A 25,622-nucleotide genomic window follows, 5' to 3' on the forward strand; every position below is an offset into this window, starting at 1 on the left:
ATGAGAAGTGTGCATATTTAACGGAATAATGGCAGAGAAGTGTTCACGGCTGTCTGCGGCCTGGTCATTCCAGCTCTGGAACTTTGGACTGTTACATCGGCACCGTAGTACTGTTCGTTAAAAGTGAGAAAATGTGCAGTTTTTCATTTAACTGAATATTTTATATGTTTTTATTGCTTTTAATTGCTACATTCCTACTGATGTTTTTGTAATGACATATATTGACTTAAGTTAGGAAAACCACAAAGTCAGTCTTTCTGAGAATCCCGTAGCGAAGCACGGGTACATCAGCTGGTAATTAATTATTTTCAAGAGTTTGCCACCTGTGTGCAGGTTGTGAATATCTAACGCAGAGTTCTCCGGCGAGGCTGATAAAGTGATAAGCAAATCGTACCTTAAACTTCACTTCCAAAAAGTCCGCATGTGATGCTGCTGTGGGAGTTTCGCGGAACAAACAGTGTCTAGCTGGGCAGGCCAGCGCACTCTGTTGTCGCATGCGTCCAGTAACGTCACATGTCCTTTTAGGAGCAGTGCCTCCTCCACACAGCTGTGAGAGCTTGTCTGCCACTTGGCTAAGCGCCACAGCAGCTGCACGCACCACACAGTGTACATGGCCGATGAAAAATACCTATTTGTTTCCTCACAGACAGCTCAATGCCACAACTTAATCTTTATTACGTCGTTATTTCATTTCAATCCAGGAATGTCTTCATAGGGACATAAAAGAACATCTTCAAGTCGATTATAATGCCATGTTTATTCAAAATACGAAGTATATATAGAGTCAAAAATGCTGAGAACAAATCACATTGCTGGAGTGCCACAAGGCACCAGTCTTTGTCCTTTACACTTTACCTTATACTTCTTGTTGCCAACTTTTGCGTCGCTAAGTATGCTAACGATTACTATAATAAGAAGCAGATGAATAGGAGCGACTTACCGTGAAAGCACGTGTGGGTATAGTACACATAAAGGAAAACATTGATCCCAAACTTTCGGCTACAACTGTCGTCAGTGGAGGATGTAATAAAGAATCTATGAAAGCCGCAATGCTCTTAACTACATAGCTTCACTGATATAGATTCTAGCAACTTCAGAAAATTCAAATGAATGACTTAATGATGTATATAACAGAGCTTATGCTTACATTGTACAACACCATTGGCAACCTTGTAAACTGTACATGTAGAAAGAGATTTATTAAAGAAATACTGAATCGTCCGTCCTCCAATGAGGATGACCATACGGATTCGGAATACAGTCAGGTTACAATTTCCACAGAATTTACAAACATGAAAAAGTGGGCATTTATGATTATTAATTCTGTTATTGTCTTCTCTTTTCCACGGGGAGTGTTGGAGGAATGTTAATCACGTTCTCAGGTATACTGTAGATGGAAATGAATTATTTGTAGAGTATCCCTCAGTATCTGCATTGTGTATGTTCAGTCGTCAGCCCTAAAGCTGGTTGGATCCTCAACAGCTCCGCCATCAGCTGTCATACTGAAGAGGCGTGCTACGGAAATGAGGAGTGAGGCAGTTTCCCGTTGCTTTCCTTACCGAGCCAGAAGTTGCTATTACATATCAGTCTGCCAAGCCCACTGAAATGCATGCATCAACCGACCCTATGAGCAACATTTTCACACCATTCATAGCAAGGACTGGCTGCATAAGGAATTGCATTACTAGCATCGCTCATACCTCAGTCACTTTCATATTGTCAAAGCCAACTATAAGACACGAATGGTGGGATCTAAAACCATTTCTTTACTGTCCTTTTTGGTGACGGCTATGATGTGAGCCCTCTGATCACATTAATCGTTAGAAATGCAATGAACCTCATCGTGCACCTCCCATCCACGCTGTCTCACGATGAGCAATCAACGTCCTTACACGGCGGTGGGGATGGCTGCACATTAGCTCAGTGCTCCAGCACATGTCCAAGGGTTTCTGTCTCGTTGCAGCCATTTTGGCGGCAATGGGTTGTGCTGAATGACCTACCGGAAACCGATCTGACTGCGGTGAGATTTCATGACATCTTCACTGCATTTACGTATTCAGAAACAATAAAAAATATATATATATATATACAGTAACAAAATATCAGATTAAGCGTATGTAACTAATGTATGTACATGTTGTATCTCTTAATAATCACACATAAATAAGGTTTATATATCAGATAGTTTAGATGGTCAAGAATTTCCACTGTTGTAAATTCATTTTTTTCTGGTTCGAAGTAATACCGACCAAACAACAAAATTAATTTCTTTTATACGCTGTATAATCATTTTGGTTCGAGGAAAATAATGACCAAGCAAACAAAATTCCTTTCTTTGGTAGAATGTAAATTAAGTTTTTGGATCGAAAAAATACCGACCAAACTAACAATATTGTGAATTTTTGGTTCGAAGAAAATATCGACCAAGGAGTAACTTTCCTTTCTTTTGTACACTTATTACTGTAAACCAATTGATGTGAAAAAACCATTCGCCAAGAGGCCGAAAATCTCCATATCAAATCCTTCTGACCTCACATCCTTTTATCCCTCTCCTCAATCCTCTCTCCATCTTCAGCCTGCCGGCATCTCTTGGCCAGAGAGAGGGCGTAACCGTCTAGATGGCCCGCCCCACCCATTCAGGGTCGGGAATTAAAACTTTGCTGCTGCTGATGATGATGATGATGAATAAGAGTGGTGGCGAACTTTGTTGACCTAAAGTGAGGGAGGAGATACGTGAGACAAGAAAACAAAGGAAAAAAAAGAAAAGAAAAGAAAAGAAAAGAAAAGAAAAGAAAAGAAAAGAAAAGAAAGCAGTTGTAGAAAGAGGTTGGAAAACTTTGTTAAACCATCATGAAATGTGGTTTAATGGATCAAATTATAAATGGAGGCACGAAGATCCATGTTATTGACCAAAGTCACACTTCCACTCTAAGCACGATAATATACGTAATCAGAAAGTGTTTTCACATACACACACAGCGAGAGTGGCGGTGGGGGGGGGGGGATGTGTTGTTGACTAAATGTCTAAATCCAAAAAAACGGATTGTAGTAAATATACAATTTTCAGTTATTCCGTGTAGGAGAAATAAAGTCCGCTACATGTCGCATCCTAACACATTCTTCTCTGGGAACAGAGATACGAAGTCTTCTGGGTTGATGGGGTGGCAGTAACTCATGGGGACAACTGTAAGTACTTAGGGGTTAATATAAGGAGATATCTTCATTGGCATAATATCATACACGGAATTGTAAATAAAGGGTATAGGTCTCTTCATATAGTTATGCGGGTATTTAGGGTTTGCAGTAAGGATGAAGAGGAAAGGGCAAATAAGTCATTGGCAGGATCCCAATTCGAGTATGGTTCCAGTCCCTCGCCAGGTCTACTTGACACGAGAACTGAAAAATATTAAAAGGAAAGCAGCACGATTTGTTCTGAGTAATTTCCGACAAAATAGTAGTGTTACAAAAATGTTGCAAATTTTGGACTGGGAAGACTTGGAAGTAAGGAGACGAGCTGCTCAACTAAGCGGAATGTTTTGAGCTGTCTTTGGAGAGATGACGTGGAATTATATTAGTAGATAAATAAGCTTGAGCGGAGCTTTTACACAAGAAAGATCACAATATGAAGACAACGTTTCAATTCAAGAGGAAAAATTGGGGGAAATGCTCGTTTATAGGAATTATGGGTTAGAATAAATTATTAAGAGAGATGGTTGATCAGTTTCCAACTTCTTTAAAAATAATTTAAGAAAAGGCTTGGTAAACAACTAATAATAATTTCGTGTGGCTATTTGTAGCCGAGTGTACCCCTTGTAAGGCAGACCCTCCGATGAAGGTGGGCGGCATCTGCCATGTAACTGCGTATTATTGTGGTGGAGGATAGTGTTATGTGTGGTGTGCGAGTTGCAGGAATGTTGCGGACAGCACAAACACCCAGCCCCCGGGCCACTGGAATTAACCAATGAAGGTTAAAATCCCCGACCCAGCCGGGAATCGAACCCGGGACCCTCTGCACCGAAGGCCAGCACGCTGACCACTCAGCCAACGAGTCGGACGGTAAACAACTGATAGGGAATCTGCCACCTGCCCGACAGCTCTAAATCCAGGTCAATGATGATTGATTGATTAATTGATTGATTGATTGATTGATTGACTGATTGATTGATTGAAGGAAAATTACGAAAATTTTGAAATAATCCGCTGTTGTTGCGACGGACACTTCGGAAAGCACTGTGTTAGGGTACTGAGTAGATAGTGATAATAATAATAATAATAATAATAATAATAATAATAATAATAATAATAATAATAATAATAATAATAATACCGAGCTCGATAACTGCAATCGCTTAAGTGCGGCCAGTATCCAGTACTCGCGAGATAGTGGGTTCGAGCCCCACTGTCGGCAGCCCTGAAGATAGTTTTCAGTGATTTCCCATTTTCAAACCAGGCAAATGCTGGGGCTGTACTTTAAATACGGCCACAGCCACTTCCTTCCCACTCTTAGCCCTTTCCTGTCCCATCGTCGCCGTAAGACCTATCTGTATCGGTGCGACGTAAAGCAAGTTGCAAAATAATAATAATAATAATAATAATAATAATAATAATAATAATAATAATAATAATAATAATAATAATACTCGTTGGCTGAATGGTCAGCGTACTGCCCTTCGGTTCAGAGGGTCCTGGGTTCGATTCACGGTCGGGTCGGGGATTTTAATCGCTTCTGATTAATTCTTCTGGATGGGGGACTAGGTATTTGTGTCTGTCCCAACACTCTCCTCTTCATATTCAGACAACACACCACACTACCAACCACCACACAAACACGCAATTGTGAGTACATGTCTCCATATAGGGTTGGCGTCAGGAAGGGCATCCGGCCGTAAAACGGGGCCAAATCCACATGTGCGACGCGCAGTTCGCGCTGGCCACTCCACAGGGATGGTATAATAATAATAATAATAATAATAATAATAATAATAATAATAATAATAATAATAATAATAATAATAATGTTAGCTGAATAGGGAACTTGGAGAAAGGATGAAAAGATAATGGCAGAGAGTGAAGACAGAGAAGGCTAAAAATACGGCAAAAATTGTCAAACGTTGTCTATAGACAGCTGAAACAAAACGTCCCACTAACTACTTTTACGGTTTTCGGAAACGCCGAGGTGCCGGAATGTAGTCCCGCAGGAGTTCTTTTGCGTGCCAGTAAACCTACCGATACGAGGCTGACGTATTTGAACACGTTCAAATACCACCGGAGTGAGCCAGGATCGAACCTGCCAAGTTGGAGTGAGAAGGCCAGCGCCTCAGCCGCCTGAGTCAGTCCGCGCTATTACTAATGGGCCGCCTTTTGCCTCGTATGAAAATGGGAAACCAGATAATAAGGTCCCAACCCACCATCTCCTGAATGAAAGCTTACCGCGCAGTCAATCAAAGAATTAAAAAAGGAAGATATAACAGAGTACAGAGTTTATAATCAATCACACTGTAATAGAACGCACGCAAGATCATGAGTGAAGCTCTTAATGTAATCAAGAAATTTATCTTTAATCCACTCTCGAGCAATTTAGTAAGACGTAATCAGGAGGAAGTTTTCTATCAGTGACGTCACAACTCCCGTCAATCTCGAGGTCCACTTATCTGCCAATACTCTTCACCGCAGGCAAGGCAGCTGGGAGTTTGCACGCTGTTCACGTTATGTCACAGAACATGATGTGGGTCACTGTCTACGGAGAAACACGTGACATTTTACCAGTAGGACTTCGTCTTTTCATAGCAATGACCCCTTATAATAATAATAATAATAATAATAATAATAATAATAATAATAATAATAATAATAATAATAATAATAATAATATTTTCTATTTGCTTTACGTCGCACCGACACACATAGGTCTTATGGCGACGATGGGATATGAAAGGCCTACGAGGGTGAAGGAAGCTAATGAGGTAGACGATTTAGCAACTCCGGTTAAGTAGACGTAGTAAATCCTATAAGGCCGGTATTCACCAATGTCTGTTACTTGTGCTGTGATCTTAGGTTTCCAAAACTCGGATAATGTCATTATCTCGGATAACGCTCACTTCTGTATTCACCACAGAATTCATTATCACCGGGCGAGTTGGCCGTGCGGTTAGGGGCACGCGGCTGTGCGCTTGCATCCGGGAGATAGTAGGTTCGAATTCCACTGTTAGCAGCCCTGAATACGGTTTTCCGTTGTTTCCCATTTTCACACCAGGCAAATGCTGGAACTGTACCTTAATTAAGGCCACGCCCGCTTCCTTCCCATTCTTATGCCTTTCCTATCCCATCGTCGCCATAAGACCTATCTGTGTCGGTGCGACGTAAAACAAATAGCAAAAAAAAGAATGTATTATCTCGGTTTATTAAAACTTAGTTTTCGTTTCAATCTGAATTTGAACTTTAAATTTTTCATACTAACGCACGGAAAATAAATGACTATGTGCAGCCGTCACTATCGAAATGTAAACAAGTTTTGATTTCATTCGGAGTTTGAAAATAATTTATCACAACTGAAAATCAGTCTTTTTACTGGCTGCCATCTTGAAAGATTTCTGTTTTACCGCCCAGCTGATATCTCGGATTTTTTTTTTTTTTTTTTTTTTTTTTTTTTTTTTTTTTTTTTTTTTTAAGCTTTAAACCAAGATAAAAGCTTTCAGTCGCTTTCATGAATACGGGCCTTGGGACTTAGGCCTAACTTTTCCTGTTATCTTAGATTTCCAAAACTCGGATAATATCATTATCTCCGTATTCACCATAGTTTCATTATCTCGGTTTACCAAAACTAAGTTTTCGTTTCAATCTGAGTTTGAACCGCTTTTTTTAAATACTGACGCACGGAAAACAAATGACTAAGTGCTGCAGCCACTATCGAAATGTAGACAAGTTTTTGATTCCATTCGGCGTTTACAAATAATTTGCATAAATTATGTCCGCTAATAATAATAATAATAATAATAATAATAATTATTATTATTATTATGTCCGCTAATGAGGAGATACGAAGAAATAAGCCTAATAAGACTTTCCAAGAGAGTGAACTGTTAATGGATTTGGTGGCAGAAAAGACAGCATTAACAAGATACAGAATAAGAAAACAAATTATAGCCTACACATTTTAGGTATATTTCACTCAAAAAATAATGCAATATTCCTTTATTCTTCATTAAAAAGTCACCCAGCTGTGTACCCCACAATCGAGAATTAATCTTAGGCCTACCTATGTGTTGGGAATTTCAGGTTATGTTCGAACATGGATAATACTGACAATGTTGAAGCTTTAGATAACCTGAAATACGTCTGAAAATCAGCGTCGTCGTTGTCCTCGAAATATGTCGCACGTACTTTTAGCCACCTGGGACGTTTATTAATTGCATAATCTCGATCATATTACACGTCGCGGTGAGTTTCTCTTTCAATTAGATATTCCAGTCGTCTACGAGCTGCCATCTTGGAACAACACATTTCCGGTAAAATTTTAAACCGAGATAATACCACACCGAGCTGCCGCTGAAGACTAGAGGTCGTCGTGTTTCGTCCCAAACTAAACAGGTAAAAAAAAAACCTGGTGACTTGTTTCTTTTCGTGAAACACGTAAGATTTGTTTGTTTTCTAGAACACGCCACCGTTTCTATTTGTGCTCCAGGATTACTCTAAGACTCTGACGGATCCTTTCGGAGTTCTCTGATGTAACGTATTCTTCCAGCGATGAGACCAGGCAACGCTTTCTGCACTGTGTCCCATTTCATGAGGTGATGAACATTCACCTATGTCTTAATACCCAGAGGAAACACTTCGTGATCGACTAGAGAGGAAGCGGAGACAATACGAGAATAAAAGTATACAAAGTGTTTCAGTAAAAGTGCACAAAAATTACGCAGGAAATGGGGGACGGTTTACTGAACATTTTGGTACTGGGACATGAGAAATCAGTTTTTTCTCTAATGGCTTTACGTCACACCGACACAGATAGGTCTTATGGCGACGATGGGATAGGAAAGACCAAGGAGTTGGAAGAAAGCGGCCGTGGCCTTAATTAAGGTACAGCCCCAGAATTTGCCTGGGGTGAAAATGGGAAAGCACGGGAAACCATCTTCAGGGCTACCGACAGTGGGATTCGAACCCACTATCTCCCGGATGCAACCTCATAGTCGCGTGCCCTCACCGCATGGCCAACTCGCCCGGTTGAGAAACCAGTTTAAGGAGATAATTTATGTAAATATCTCTATCGTTATTACTGATTCCTAGATTATTTAGGCTAATTTTACGTGTATTTCATAACATAGTTACTAGTTTTACGTCCCGGTAACAGTTTTTGCTGTTTCCGGCCAAGGTGCCGGAATTTTGTCCCCAAGAAGTTCTTTAAGATGTTATACAGTTCACTAGATAGAACAGTAATAGAATATTCATCTATAGTCTGGAATCCATCATGTAATAAACATATAAAAGAAATAGAATAATGTTCAAGCTAAATTTCTAAGATATACAAATACAAATCTCTAAAATTAGTGCAAAATATGTGGCGTATCATGACTTAATAACAAATTTTGGGATAGATAAACTGCGTACTAGGAGAACATTAACCAATGTGAAATACCTACATAGAATTCTCAAAGATAAAGCAGATAATCGAGACGTGCTCCACCAAATAAACCTGTATGCACCGTTTGGAAGTAACATAAATAAATAATTTAACTTTATTAAAAGGTCAAACACAAATCACGATATGAATTCACCATGAAACAGAATATGTCAGTCAATTACTAAAATGCGAAATGTGGACAAATTTCACGAGGAGAATGTCTTGTTAAGGTCAGCCAGAAGGGAACTCACACAGAGAGAAGACATAAATTAAATAGAGTATCATAGTTGTGTACCATGAATAGTTTTAGTCCTTAGATTAAATTAGATTACGAATGTATATTTAAGAAGAAATTAAAATATTAAGTTGAAGCGCACATTTATCACTAAACAAAATAATGCCGTATGGCCTCCGCAGAGGCCTGGTGCGGGGTTTTTTTCCTCGTAGACGGCCTATTAGGGGACCTGCATGCCTGTGAAGATGAGGGTCCTACCTAGGATGATTTCTAATGCTGAATACGCCACACACACCCAGCCCCCCGAGCCACTGGAATTAAACAGTTCAGGTTAAAATCCCCGACCCAGCCGGGAATCGAACCCGGGACCCTCTGGACCAAAGACCAGCACGCTAACCATTCAGCCATGGAGCCGGACCATTTATCACTATCCATAGTTCATAAGTATAGTATTAGGTTTTATATTTTAATTTTAATTTTATATTATTCATAACATTAGACATAAGAAACGGAAATGTTCTGTAAGTGGGCAGAAATGCCTGTTTAACAATAAATAAATAAATAAATAAATAAATAAATAAATAAATAAATAAATAAATAAATAAATAAATAAATAAATAAATAAATAAATAAATCTTCTGACACGAGGCCTTAAAATACCACCGAATTTAGCCGATATCGAAACCGCCAACTTGAGAACGCTTACCGACTGAGCTACTCAGCCCGGCATGTATTTATTTACATTCAGTTTTCACATTATTTATACCTAATTCCCACTGTCGGCAGCCTTGAATATGGTTTTCCGTGGTTTCCCATTTTTACACCAGAAAAATGCTGGGGCTGTACCTTATTAAGGCCAAGGCCGATTCCTTCCCATTCCTATCCCATCGTCAACATAAGACCTATTGGTGTCGGTGCGACGTAAAGCAAATTGTAAAATAATATATAGCTAATTTATACATGTTATTTAGATTCCATTTTTACAATATTTATACATGTTATTTAGGTTCAGCTTTTACAATATTTATACATGTTATTTAGATTCAGTTTTTACATTATTTACAATTAGCCCGCCTGGTGGCCATGATCGGTAAGGTGATGGTTTAAAACCGTAGTTAGCCGGTTCGAGTCTCGTTGGTCGAAGAACTTCTCACCATAAGAATAATGGCCGCTGTACAGTTTCTAGGCTAAGCAAAAAAGCTGGTTTCAAGTTCAACCTGTCCGCAATGCTCATATGGAGTGAGGGGATATGACTCTGTTGATAGTGATTCGTCCGTCGGATGGGGACGTTAAGCATTGAGCAGACCTGTCGGTGCTATTTGACAGGAGTAGGCTATGTGCCGGCACCGGGGTTCATCTCCTCCCTTCCTACTAGCATATATAACATCAAACACTTCATCTCATTAACTCCTCTAATGAGGTAGATTTCAGGAAGGGAATCCGGTCGTAAAAACTCGCTAAAAAGACCGATCTCACTTCACATCCGACCCCCCCCCCCCCACCGAGAGGAACGGGGCAAGGTTGGACACAGACCCACATACATACCAGGTGTATGCATACGTTTTTGCCGGGTTTTGTGGTTCAAGGGAAATTCATTTTTTGTTTATTCAAAATATTGGCCATCGGCTCCTACACACTTCACCCATCTTTCAGGTAAATTATGGATGCCATGCCAGAAAAACTGCTTGTCTTTTGCGGCAAACCATTCATGAGAGCGCGTGCCCCATTGATGTGAAGAGGTGATAGTCAAATGGCGCCAGGTCGGGGCAGTACGGCGGGTGTGGCACCTTGTCCCGACCAAGCAATTTCAAGGTGTCTTTCATGAGTTTTTCTGTGTAAGACGGCTCATTATCGTGCAACAAAATCACTTTGCCATGTTTTTCTGGCCCATTCCGGTCGTCTTTCGATCAATACGTGTTTTAAATTAATCATTTGTTGGCGATAGCGTTGTGCATTATTAGTTTCGTCGGGCTTTTATACTACACAATACCGTTCCGATCGCATCAGACACAAAGCATGGTCTTCTTGCCGAAAGGATTTGGCCTTGGGGTTGAAGGACCGGCTTCGCCAGGTGACAGCCACGATTTTCTCCACTTCGGGTTTTCAAAATAAATCCATTTTTCGTCATCCGTCACAATTCGGCACAGACATGATTTTCTTTCGTGGCGTTGAAGCAGCATTTCACAAGTGACTTTGCGAGTTTATTGGACTTCCCCATTGCTCCTAAACGTGTGCTGATTGTTTCTTGTGCTTGTGCCAACCGCTGTTGAGTTTGAGTTGGGTCATGCCTGCAATTGCTCGTCTTCGCACTTTTGTGGTCTACCAGAGCGCACTGTCTTTCACATAAAAATCACCACGTTTAAACTGTCGAAACCATGTCTCACATGTTCTAATCGATGGAGCGTGTTCGCCATATGTTTCTGTCAGCAAACGATGACTTTCTACAGCCTTTTTCTTTTGATTAAATAAGAAAAGCAATACGTGCCGCAGCCTCCGTGGCTAAGTCGGCAGCGCGCCGGCCTCTTACCGCTAGGTTCCGTGGTTCCAATCCTGGTCACTCCATGTGAGATTTGTGCTGGACAACGCGGAGGCGGGACAGGTTTTACTCCGGGTACTCCGGTTTTCCCTGTCATAATTAATTCCAGCAACACTCTCCAATATCATTTTATTTCATCTGTCAGGAGTGCGACAGGCTTCGGCAGCCGGCACAATTCCTATCCTCGCCTGTAGATAGGGGCTTCATTCATTCCATTCCTGACCCGGTCAAATGGCTGGAAACAGTCTGTGGATTTTCAACGCATGCCGCAAATCTTCTTTTTCCGCCACAAACGTCGACATGATCACTGAACGATACAACACAGACATTAGTGTTTGGCGGACTCAAATTGTGTGTGTTGGTAGGTTAACGTCAGACGAACAAACTGACGTATGTGTCAAATTCATACGCTGCATACTTTTCGTTGGCGCCATCTCTTAGTGAAACCGGAAAAGACTTATGCATACACGTGGCACACACACACACACACACACACACACACACACACACACACACACACACACACACACACACACACACACACATTACATTATTCACTGTTATTTTTACAGCTAACTTATACATGTTATTTACACCCAACTCTCGATTAACCGCGATAATGTAGGGTTAAGGCTTCCCGGATAAGTAAAATCGCCGTTAACCCGCAAAAAGTTAAAAATAGAAAGTACAGTTGAAATGATAATAAATAATTCTACTGTATTGTTTTTTATTAACTTACCCGATACACTGCAGTAAAAGTAGCACTTAGAACAATTAAAAAACTCAAAGCAAAGTCACCTCCTTACAGGCCATGAAGGCCCTTGGAGGAGTGGAAGGTGATGTGGTAGAGTGGTTAGCCGCCTTTGCCCCCAGGAATTAACCTGGTACTCATTTTTGGTGTAGGCTGACTGAACCTCAGGGCCCTATGAACCTTCGGAAGTGGAAATCTCGTTTCTTAAATTTTACGACTTCCTGACGGGGATTCGAACCCACGTCCTTCCGGGCGAACCGAGCACGCCTTTACCGTCTCGGCCAGGCAGCCCCTACTTACGACAATTAGTAAATGGAAAAATAAACAGCACTTTTCGTTGAAACTAATTAGGCAAAGAAAAATATTCATACCACCTAACTTTACTTTTCTGAAAATAATCAATCATGGTCTTCTCCTTTTATGGCGAGAAACACCTTTTCTTTATTTTGCTTCTCAAGTTTCTCGAAACAAGTTTTTCGTGTTTTTGATATCGCGGTTAAGCCGCAACGCGGTTGATCCGATTGCGGTAAATCGAATTGAGTGTACATTCAGTTTTTGCATTAATTGCAATTTATTCATTTACTTCCCACAGTTATGTGCTACTGCATTGTACGAAATGTAATGTTTGCACACACAGGGTGCAACAACACGGTACGGCCAAACTTTTAAGACACATTCCTCACGCATAGAAGAAGAAAATATGTTACATAGACATGGGTCTGGAAACGCTTTATTTGCATATTAGAATTCATTTTCTACAGCTCTACACGCTGCATTAACATCTTCTATCAAACCAGTCGGTAATTTCGGAAGCGTGTCTAATATAACCAGAAAGAATGCTTTCCCAGAGCTTACATGCAACACATGTCAAGCTGACTGGCCTCTAATTTTCCGTTTCCTGTTTGTCACCCTCTCTCTTGTACACTGGGGCTACTACAGCAATTTTCTATTCATTTGGTATAACTCCTTCATGCAAACAGTAATCAAACAAATATCTGCGATATGGCACTACATTCCAAACCATGTCCTGATCCTTGGCTAAGTGGTAGTGTGCTGGTCTTTGGTCACAGGAGCCTCGGATTCGATCCCCGGCAGGATAGGGAATTTTACCCATAATTGTGTAATTTCCCTGCATCAGGCCTCTCCGGAGGCCACACCCCATTATTATTATTATTATTATTATTATTATTATTATTATTATTATTATTATTATTATTATTATTATCATTATCATTATTATTATTATTATTATCCCAACCCACAGCCTCTAATATATATCCAGAAATGTTATCAATCCCAGCTGCCTTTCTAGCTTTCTAGCCTTATTACTCGGTCCTTTACCCCATGCGCGGCACCTGACGTTCGCCCTCTGAGGTCTTTGTTGTCGGAATAGAACTATTTGTGTATTTCATGGATAAATTTTTCTTCAATAATACAATGTTTTTGCAATAATACAATTTAGTTTCATGGATATATTTTCCAGGTCCGCCTCCGTGGTGTAGTGGTTAGTGTGATTAGCTGCCACACCCGGAGGCCAGGTACGAGGGCTGGAATGGGGTCCACTCAGCCTCGGCAGGTCAACTGAGTAGAGGTGGGTTCGATTCCCACCTCAGCCACCCTGGAAGTGGTCCTCCATGGTTTCCCACTTCTCCTCCAGGCAAATGCCGGGATGGTACTTAACTTAAGGCCACGGCCGCCTCCTTGTCAATCCCTTTCAATCTTCCCATCACCCCCTCTCCCCCAGCAAGACCCCTGTTCAGCATAGTAGGTGAGGCCACCTGGGCGAGGTACTGATCATCCTCCCCAATTGTATCCCCGACCCAGAGTCTGAAGCTCCAGGACACTGCTCTTGAGGCGGTAGAGGTGGGATCCCTCGCTGAGTCCGAGGGAAAAACCGACCCTGGAGGGTAAACGGATAAAGAAGAAGAAGAAGGATACATTTTTCTTCAACAATAAGTCCAGCTCCACGGCTAAATGTTTAGCGTGCTGGCCTTTGGTCACAGGAGTCCCGGGTTCGATTGCCGGCAGAGTCGGAAATTTTAACCACCATTGGTTAATTTCGCTGGCTCAGGGGCTGCGTGTATGTGTCGTCTTCATCATCATTTCATCCTCATCACGACGCGCAGCTCGCCTACGGGTGTCAAATCAAAAGACCTGCACCTGCGAGCCGAACATATCCTCGGACACTCCCGGCACTAAAAGCCATACGCCATTTCATTTTTTTCAATAATACAATGCTTTTCGTATTAAAAACTGGTATTTTGTTTCATGTCCGCCTCTGTGGTGTAGTGGTTAGTGTGATTAGCTGCCACCCCCGGAGGTCCGGGTTCGATTCCCGGCTCTGCCACGAAATTTGAAAAGTGGTACGAGGGCTGGAACGGGGTCCACTCAGCCTCGTGAGGTCAACTGAGTAGAGGTGGGTTCGATTCCCACCTCAGCCATCCTGGAAGTGGTTTTCCGTGGTTTCCCACTTCTCCTCCAGGCGAATGCCGGGATGGTACCTAACTTAAGGCCACGGCCGCTTCCTTCCCTCCTCCTTGCCTATCCCTTCCAATCCTTCCATCCCTCCACAAGGCCCCTGTTCAGCTTAGCAGGTGAGGCCGCCTGGGCGAGGTACTGGTCATTCTCCCCAGTTGTATCCCCCGACCAAGAGTCTGAAGCTCCAGGACACTGCCCTTGAGGCGGTAGAGGTGGGATCCCTCGCTGAGTCCGAGGGAAAAGCCGAACCTGGAGGGTAAACAGATGATGATGATGATGATTTTGTTTCATGTATATGCTTTCCTTCAGCTTGTTTTGCTATAAAAGCCAGTGTTTTGTTTCAAGGATATACTTTTCTTACACAATAGAATATTTTTTCAAGAAAATCTGGTATTTAGTTTCATTGCATGTTTTTTCCTTAAAAATACAATGCGTTTTGCTAAAACACTGGTATTTTATACTCCCCGGTCAAATCGACCGTGCGCGACAAATCACGCAACTCTTTTGACGCAACCCCTTGCGGATTAAGAAACGAGATCTCCACTTCTGGAGGTGGACATGGCCCTGAGTTTCACTCACCCTGCACCAAGAATGAGTATCAGGTTAATTCCTGAGGGCAAAGGCGCCGGGTGTAGAGCTAACCACTCTACTCCATCAAGGGTTTTCATGACCTGTATGGAGATGACTCTTGCTTTACCATCAAAAGTCTTAAGTCGATTCGTTTTAATAATTCAGATTTATCTGGAGCAATGATGCGCAGTAGGTGGTTACGAAATTCGCGTAAGGAGAGGAGGAGTTCAATAGTACTTTTGAAGATCGAGCAAGGCGAAAGTAAACAGCGATATTCAGCCTTCACTGAGGCGCGTTACTGAAGTTCAACGTTCACTAGGAAACGTTCATTAAGCTATAAATATTCAACTTTCACTAGTCGTACCAAGGAACGTCACTAGGCCTACTGTCGGATTTTTTATTATGAATACCCGAATTTAGGCATTAATGACAAAAGATCCGATAAGCCTATTGCAAAATGTGATATACCAATATTTTCCTTATGTAAATCTTTAGGAAGTATAGACACATTGTTTTTGAAATTCATTACCTTAATTATTATTATTTTATTTGCGGCTGTACCGGTATTAAATATCGTCCGAGTTTTTGACTTCTTGTCTAGGCACTGCTCAATTAAAAACGGAAAATTACTTGTCTGATTGTAATTAAATTTGTATACGTTATAATCACATGTATTCGTAGTGTAATAATCAAGTTACAATTTTTTCAACCGCAACGAAAAGAGTTCTTATATTTTTTTCTAAAATAACTTTTCCTCCGCTCAGGATAAACGTAAAGTAGGAAACTTGGGCTTGTTTTGAATCATTCAGTCGTGGTTACCAGAGACTACAACCACTGCAACCGTAGAGTGTGATACTGAATTTTGGCAGGTTGTCTGTGCGCTGCACCATGCGATTAATAGCAGGCGGGGTATTGCAAGAGTCGACATTCACTGACTTTCAGGATTCAGTGTAAGAAATACATCCCGCCACACACCGTTAGCATCAGCGAGGGCATCCGACCGTTAAACTGGGCCAGGGAGAAGAGAGATCGTGCGCTTAAACTTTTTTTTTTTTTTTTTTTTGTATTCTACTGTTACATGGTCCAAAGTGTAATAATAAACCTGTAAAAAGACTTATTTTAGCAACACGGTTATTAGAAGCTAATTTATTAAAGTGGTTCTACTAATGAAACCTTCAATACATTGAGCCTGATATAATCGCATATTAATTAGTTTAATAGCTAGATGCTATCTATAGCTTGTCGACGCCTCCACTAGATACAATAAAAAAATACTTCCAAGGTAAATCAGGCCATGAGGAACGGGAAATAAATAAATGAAGGTTGCCATACAGCGACAAGACCAAATCTGATTTTTAGCGCAATCCATACATAAACGAAAATGCACATTTTCTCACTCACAACATCAGTTGTCCGCCTTTGTGGTGTAGTAGTGGTTAGTGCAATTACCTATCAGGCCCGGGTTCAATTCCCGGCTCTGCCACGAAGTCAGAAACGTGGTACGAGGACTAGACGGGGTCCACTCAGCCTCGGGAGTAGAGGGGTTCGATTCCCACCTCAGCCATCTTCGAAGTGGTTTTCCAAGATTTCCTACTTCTTCTCCAGGCAAATGCCGGGATGGTACGCAACTTAACGCCACGGCCAATTACTCCCCTCTTCCTTGTCTATCCCTTCAAATCTTCCCAACCCCCCACAAGGCCCCTGTTCAGCATAGCAGGTGAGGCAGCCTGGGCGAGGTACTTGTCCTTTTCCCCAGTTTTATCCTCGACCAAATGCCTCACGTTCGAGGACACTGCCCTTGAGGCGGTAGAGGTTGGATCCCTCGCTATGTCCGAGGGAAAAATCAACCCTGGAGGATACACGGATTAAATAATAATAAAATCTGTTGCGAGCTCAGTTGGATATCTGGCTTTACCTCGACCTAATTGTGTCATACTATTTATTTAGCGTATGGCTGTTTCACATGACAATCTATAAAGTGTTTACAGAGATAACAATTTACTGGCACGTAAAAGAATTCCTGCGGGACGTAAAACCAATAACATTATTAATCACAGACATCACATCTATGGAACAGTGGTAGAGTGTTGGTCCCCGAAAACCAAGATAGCGGGTTCAAACCCGGCAGAGTCAGTCGGAAAAAAGTCCATTGAACGTACGGCATGTAAAATATCTCTGGTGACACATTTGATATTCACCTGGCAAAATTTAATTAGTCCGCCTCTGTGGTGTAGTGGTTAGTGTGATTAGCTGCCATCCCCAGAGGTCCGGGTTCGATTCCCGGCTCTGCCACGATTTTTGAAAAGTGGTACGAGGGCTGGAACGGAGTCCACTCAGCCCCGGGAGGTCCACTGAGTAGAGGGGGGGGGGGTCGATTCCCTCCTCAGCCATCCTCGAAGTGGTTTCCCGTGGTTTCCCACTTCACCTCCAGGCAAATGTCGGGATGGTACCAAACATAAAGCCACGGCCGCTTCCTTCCCTCTTCTTTGTCTATCCCTTCCAATCCTCCCATCCCCTGCAAGGCCCCTGTTCAGTATAACAGGTGAGGCAGCCTGGGTGAGGTACTGGTCCTCCTCCTCACTTGTATCCTCCGACCCAGAGTCTGAAGCTCCAGGACACTGTCCTTGAGGCGGTGAAGGTGGGATCCCTCGCTGAGTCCGAGGGAAAAACCGACCCTGGAGGGTAAACAGATAAAGAAGAAGAAGAAGAAAATTTAATTAAAACTCAGCCATAGACACCAAAGAGAGATTCCGTTTACTCCATCTGCCATCTAGCGGGCCTAGGGTATCGAGCTCGATAGTTGCAGTCGCCTAAGTGCGACTAGTACCCAGTATTCGGGAGATAGTGAGTTCGAATCTCACTGTCGGCAGCCCTGAAGATGGTTTTACAAGTTTCCCCATTTTCACAACAGGCAAATGCTGGGGCTGTACCTTAATTAAGGCCACGGCCGCTTCCTTCCCACTCCTACCCCTTTCCTATCCCATCGTCGCCATAAGACCTATCTGTGTCGGTGCGACGTAAAGCCACTAGCAAAAAAAAAAAAAAAAAAAAAAAAAACTTTTTCAGTCGGGACGAGTGGCTCAGACGGTTGAGGCGGTGGTCGCCTGACCCCAACTTGGCAGGTTCGATCCTGGTTCAGTCCGGTGGCATTTCAACGTGTCGGTAGATTTACTGCCTCGAAAAAGAACTCCTGCGGGACTAAATTCCGGCACCTCGGCGTCTCCGAAAATCGTAAAAGTAGTTATTGGGACGTAAAGCAAACAAAATTATTTATTTATTTATTTATTTATTTATTTATTTATTTATTTATTTATTTATTTATTTATTTATTTATTTATATTTAGTATTCGCTAAGCGGCCAACTAGGGACCACGATCAGTTTCACTGTACATTCTGGCGTTCACTCAGTTTTCGATTGATTTGTCTCGAGAACGGTGTTATCCGACCACATGCACCAGTTGTCCAATTCTCATTTGTGCACGTGCAGTAACTACTGGGTGGAGTGAGTAACTCAGTACCGTAACTGCCAGTCCCAAGCCCGGATAAAGGAGGAGGTTTGCCCTTAGGCCGTAAAATAGATTCCTCTATAACAACCAAGGCCCTCCAGGACGAACAATCCTGGTTGTCTTTGGAGTGAGCATTTGTTCCAAAGCAAACTCAAGTTTACGCAAAAAGTTTTACGAAACAAATGTAACGATACCACTGCCAACACTCTGCCACCACGGAGTCGCGAGCTAATACTCATTTTACTGCGTCGAGAAAACCCTCCATTTCAATATGAAAATATATTTATAAAAAATGCTATCTGTTCGGGGTGTCGACCCTTGTGGATCTTTTGCCCCTACTGGCACCATATTGTATGAACCTGCGTGTAATTGGAATGGCGGTAAAAAATGAAATGGTGTATGGCTTTTAGTGTCGGGAGTGTCCGAGGACATGTTCGGCTCGTCAGGTGCAGGTCTTTTGAATTGACTCCCGTAGGCGACCTGCGCGTCGTGATGAGCATGAAATGATGATGAAGACGACACATACACCCTGCCCCCGTGCCAGCGGAATTAAGCAATCATGGTTAAAATTCCCGACCCTGCCGGGACCTCTTTGACCAAAGGCCAGCACGCTAATCATTTAGCCATGGATCCGGACGGAATGGCGGTAGTGTGGAGAGTTTTGTGTGAGGAAAGGAAGATTAAGGACGTTCCAAACACCCAGTCCCCAGGCCAGGGATATTAATCATTACAATTAAAAACCCCGACCCGGCCGCGAATCGAACCCGGGGCCGCCGGGTGACAGGCGGACGCGTTGACCCCTACACCGCGGGACCGGACTCCATTTCAAGATAAAATGGTGGACCCTCCTACCACCCGCCATGACGTCACCGATTACTGAATCTAATTCCAAAGGATGTTTTTAATTCTTCGCCTGTTGCATATTAACACTTTAGATATAATCTATAATCACGAAGTTATGAAGCCAAACTGACTATTCTGTATATTCTCGAATTTTTTCACGGAGCACAGTACAGGAACTAAGTAAACCAGCAAAATAAAACCCGAACGGAAAATATTTATAAGTTTGACGCGGAACTGGCTCTAGTTAATGAACAGAACTGCTCATCACGCGAAAGGCTGAAAATCGTGATTTCGATGCACCAATCGGTTGCTGCCACAGGTCACATGTCTGCGAGTTCGAACACCAGAAAACATTGCTCAGGTGAAGAAAAGCCTGTAGTGAAGTTCGACGAAATCTAAACGCCGTTTATCTGTGCAAATGGGAATTAAGAAATCGTCGTGTCGAAACATTATAAAAAAGAACTTGCTTCTGTATTCTTACATATTTACTGTTATGCATGATTTACAGCGTTCAGACGGACTTCGCATGTTGAGTTTCTCCGGTGGCTTCTGAATGAATCCTCTTGTGGGTGGGGGCGGTAGAAAAACGCCCACGGTATCCCCTGACTGCCTTAAGAGGCCCCAGGGGCTCTGAACTTTGGCGCGAGGGTTGGCGACCACGGGGCCGTTAGCTGAGTTCTGGCATTGCTTCCACTTACCTGTGCCAGGCTCCTCGCTTTCATCTATACTATCCGACCTTCCTTAGTCAACTCTTCTTCTTTTCCGACACCAACGATATTACGTATGGAGGCCTAGGGAGGCCTTCATTTTCATGCCTTTCGCGGCCGATACCTTCATTTTTCGAACTGTCGGACCCCTTTCATTTTCTCTCTGATTAGTGTTGTATAGAGGATGGTTGCCTAGTTGTATTTCCTCTTAAACAATAATCACCACCATCACCACCTTTCTGAATGAAGTGGAGTCAGGACTCTTGGATTATCAGTTTTTCATTTCTTCAGATGAGACATGGATCAGCCTTTCAGGCTATGTGAACTCATAGAACCCGCATCATTATGCATCAGAAAATCCCCATCAGTACGTCGAAAACCGTTACATAATCTCAAGATTAATGTGTGGTGCGCAATGTCTGGTGTCCGCATCGTAACATAATTCTTTCACCAAACTGTTAATGCTAACCTATATGCCCTGACACTGCTAAATCCATATGTGGATCAACTCACAGAAGATGAACGACTGTGTGGATATTTTCAGCGAGATAGAGTAACAGCACGCACCGCCTTGACAACCTTGTCATGAGTGCATGAGGTATTCGGTGAGGAGACGACAATTAGCAGAGGCAGTGCAATCAACTGGCCACCTCGATCGCCTGATCTCTCTCCATGTGATTTTTACCTGTGGGGCAAGTTGAAGGGCCAGGTGTACTCCAATAATCCTCACACACTGTAACAGCTATAGCAGAATGTTGAAGACGCTACTGCCACGTGGTAAATCGAGCACAGCGCTGCATCTTCTGTGATGTTCATTAACAAGGGTCAATCCCGCGTAAGTCCTATTGTAAGTATGTTCCGGGCCAGTTTTATTTTGTTCTACTTGTGGATCACAAAGCAGTTTCTATAATTCGCTTCTCATCCCTCAACACAAAAATAAGAAAAGCACATGGTACAAACACTAAGAATGCTATTATGGGATTCAACATCAATCACACGGATAATTTTATAACAAAAAATAATTTGTAACTCACAGATAAGAGGTATCCTTAGTAAATCACTTGTCACGAAGAACCGATACTCACCTAGAAAGAGAAGAACATATTATGTAGAAGTATACAGAAGATAAGACATTTTTATTTTATTGGAGGGTAACGCCATCTCTCTGGCCAGGAGATACGTGGCGATTTGCGGTGCACTGAAGGACGAAGGAGAACGGGCGTGGCTTATAAATGGGAATTATCTCGGGATTTGCCTGGAAATGAGAATGGGACACCAAGGAAAACCATTCTCAGGACAACTGACCACTCTACCGCCTCCCGAATAGAGGACTCTGTTTTATAAGCTATAGCTGCTCGGTGTATGACTTTGAAATACAATTACTCTTATACTATAGTTGGGCCCACGAGAGTTGGAGTCTGACACTTGAGCGGCGAAAGCAGTAACTGCGAAGTAGGCTGCGTTGTCATAGTTACCTCCAACTGCGGCATATCACCCTTTCATATTCATATCAAGTATGTAGGCCTAATGCAATTAAATAAACTTTGACCCGTTCCTAACATCGTGCTAATAACTCCAGCATTTAAGACAGAACACGTCATTGCCGATGAATATGAGATTTCATAGTCACTAAACTGACAATAACCTCAACAAATGCACATGTTAAATAGAGAACAGAACTGTACAACTAACCACTGATTAAGTTAAAACACTAACAACGCAAATAATATTCAGGAAACAAACACGTAAATAATTACATAAACCAGCAACAACTAACACAGCTAACACAGTGCCACTCCAAATATTACACAAGCGACTGGAAGCAAGCCAAGCCACGTGGCGATAGCATCCTTAAATGTGGCATCGCTGTTATCGTTGCCATAGCAACAGGCCATTTTCGAGCAGCGTTAGTCAACTTTATCTCGCCGGTGGCGCTAAACGTCAGACTTCAACTCTCGTGGGCCCAACCATACGTGGACGGATCAATGGCATATGAGAGGTAGCCAAACTAATGCCAGTTCATAGGCGATTCGGTGTTGTCCGACTAGGAAGACAGGCAGGTAGGCGTGTACACGGGTGAGTCCAGGATATAAGGAACACTATTCATAAAATCACTCAGATAATAACTGATGGATCAGGAAGAAAAAAGAGCTAAGTCAACTTTTTGTCGTAAATGAGTTAGCGGTGATATATTGGGCATCGGACCAAGCTTAATTCAGTTTACTCCATTTAGAACTTCAGTTATTCAAAGCATCTCTTTATCTAGTAACGTTTTGATATTAAACTTCCCTTTTTTTCTGAGTTCTGAAAGAAGTTGACTTAACTCTTTTTCCCCTGACCCTTCAATTTTACTTTTTTGGTGTTAATGAATTGTTTACATCGCCTCCGTATAACTTACCACTAACGTTTATACCTAGTTTACAGCCGTCGTTATCTAAGAAGAAAGAGCTGAAAGGGAGGTCGTCTTTTGGGGACTACAATATACACAATGCAAGGCGTTAGGAACAAGAATAAAATTACCCGTCTTACCTTTTACCACACTTTTCCTTATGAAAAAAGGCAACATTAATGGCAGAACTGCACATCACAATTCACATTCAATTTTGGAATTCGTTCACCACAGCAAGCACAGGCTTTTGGCAAAACACACATGCTATACTGAAAGCAAGATGGGCATCGATTGTCTACTCGTCCCGCTCCATAACACAACATACCACCTTTTAGTTCGTATCAGGATAATCATAACTCAAACACTAGTGAGGAAACGACGCAAAAATAAAGATCATTCACAACAAACAATCAAAACTAATAAAGAAAACATCGATAAGGAAATGACTCAAAGTTTACACCAAAAAATCAAAAACTAATAGATAAAAAGTCGAAAAGGAAATGAAAACTGATAAAGAAAACATCGGTGGGGAAATGACACACAGTTTCATGTAAACATCTAAAAAAGTGTTTGATTTTTCTTCCACTTTTCGTTATCGGTACACTATTTTGAACAGAAGATCGTCTGCTAGTAGGGCTGTCTCCTTACCTCCAGAGAGAAGACGCGCTGCACAAGTCAAACGAATTCTGCACCAGCATTTTTTAACTTCACCACACTAATGCAGCCATCTTTTCCCGGATAAGTCTTTGTTGCCATGGGACACAATGTTCTTATTTTCCCTTCACATTCTAACAGCGCTTTGACGCGAACATTTATTGATCCACACATCTCTTGCCCGTGGCGTTCAATCAGCTGTTCCTTAAATCTTCTCTCAGTGGTTTAATGTATCGGCATCTCTTACTGAGATCCACTCCATCAAACTAGTCTATATAAGGAATGCCTACTTCTCACATTCTGAAGAAACATAAGTGGTGTCAAGTGGTACAAAGTCATCAGAGTCTTCAGAAATGTAACTTAAAGGTGGTAGTGGTGATTATTGTTTTAAGAGGAAGTACAACTGGGCAAGCATCCTCTATTAATATTAATCAGAGGTGAAAATGGAAGGTATCAGCCAAAGAAAATAAGAGCCAGGAAGGGCGTGAAAATGAAAGGCTTACTATGCCTCGATTGCTTGGAGAAGTCTTGGAGAAGACTTCTTCGGGAACAGTCGAGATTTTCTTTTCAAGACGTGGAACAAATTTCTCTGCGGAACGTAAAAAATTTCACCTTATTTTCTTGACACGGCATAAGCCCAAAAAGTCTATATAATGTCTATTGATATTTATAGTTGAGACATTACACTTAAAAATATTCGCAAATTTCTACGCCTCTTAAGCCTCCATGGCTCAGGCGGCAGCGCGCCGGCCTCTAACCACTGGGTTCTGTGGTTCAAATCTCGATCACTCCATGTGAGATTTGTGCTGGACAAAGCGGAGGCAAGACAGGTTTTTCTCCGGGTACTCCGGTTTTCCCTGTCATCTTTCATTCCAGCAACACTCTCCATTAACATTTCATCTGTCAGTCATTAAACATTGCCACAGAGGAGTGCGACAGGCTTCGGCAGCCGGCACATTTCCTATCCTCGCCGCTAGATCGGGACTTCATTCATTCGATTCCCGACCCGGTCGAATAACTGGAAACAGGCTGTGGATTTTCATTTTCTACGCCAATTCCGTGGAGATGCAATGCCTGTATTAGAACTATGAGAGAATAATTAGTCGTGGGCTTTGGCCCCGTCGTTCTAGAGATTTCGGTGTCTGTGATTTTTATTTGCGGGAGTGGGGGAAGCGGAGACTTAAAAAACAGAAAGTATACAAGAACATGGAAGGATGAGCCTTGGCCTTAATTAACGGGAAACCACCATTTTCAGGGATACCGACGGTGGTATTCGAATCCACTATCTCCAGAATGCAATCCAGAAACCTCAAAACTTTTTCATCCCACCACTGAATTTAGTTCAAATTTTTGGTAAGCTTAATTTTCATCTAGTAGAAGACTGAGACGTGCTGACCCATTGCACAGACTCCAATCTGAATGTTACTCACAATGAACTGTCCAACTCTGACCGGTAAGTAATCAAACTTCTGGCGGTATATTTATGCACGTTCACATTTCTTTGGAATATGATCTGATTTTGAGTCTTCCAACATTAGCTCTACCATCTTTTCGTCAAGGTTAAATAATTCATTCGTTAAGAGTTAGAAAGTTGCTCTTTTTCTTTCGTGTTGGATTAGTTCGATTCATTCGTTGCTAAAAGCGTCATCATTTTTAACCCCAGAACCGTACACAGGGGCCCTGAGTACCCCACAAAATAAACACGTATTTTACACATGTACCAGGTGGCTCACGGTCGCCGTACTTTCTACTTATAAATGTCCCGCATGCATAAGTGATGTGTGGGGTGTCTACCAACTGATTTTAACAGGGGAACTACTGCCAGCGGGCAGGTTATGTCAGAATATGAAGAGATAAGAAAGAGAGTCACACCCGCAGCATGTTACTCAGCGTTGCCGGTCGAATGCACCCCTTGCATTAGTAAACATCGTTTTCGACCGCATAGTTCTAGGCTGGTGTATGCTACAGCCGCACTATATTTGCTGTCTGCATATCGGCAGTAGCTAGTGTGATCAGCAGCGGTGAATACACAGACATTATTTTAATCTGAACAATCTGGTCGGAATGCAACAGAAGCTCCAAACAGACGTATGCCTTCTACATACGTAACCGAACAGTATTAGTTTTTGTTTCATACATGCAACTCTTCCATCGAGTGGAATGTCTACACGTGTATAAATAAATAAGTTATTAGATTTCATTTAATGCATCTTTTTTTTTGCTAGGGGCTTTACGTCGCACCGACACAGATAGGTCTTATGGCGACGATGGGATAGGAAAGGCCTAGGAGTTGGAAGGAAGCGGCCGTGGCCTTAATTAAGGTACAGCCCGAGCAT

General features: G+C 42.2%; 1 protein-coding gene across 2 annotated transcripts in view; it reads right to left on the reverse strand.

Annotated features, from left to right (window-relative positions):
- LOC136885478 (uncharacterized) overlaps positions 1-25,622 on the reverse strand; it is a 574,475-nt gene that overhangs the window by 337,706 nt on the left and 211,147 nt on the right. The window lies entirely within an intron of this gene.

This window comes from Anabrus simplex, chromosome 14 (genome assembly GCF_040414725.1).
Source record: "Anabrus simplex isolate iqAnaSimp1 chromosome 14, ASM4041472v1, whole genome shotgun sequence".
NCBI lineage: Eukaryota > Metazoa > Arthropoda > Insecta > Orthoptera > Tettigoniidae > Anabrus > Anabrus simplex.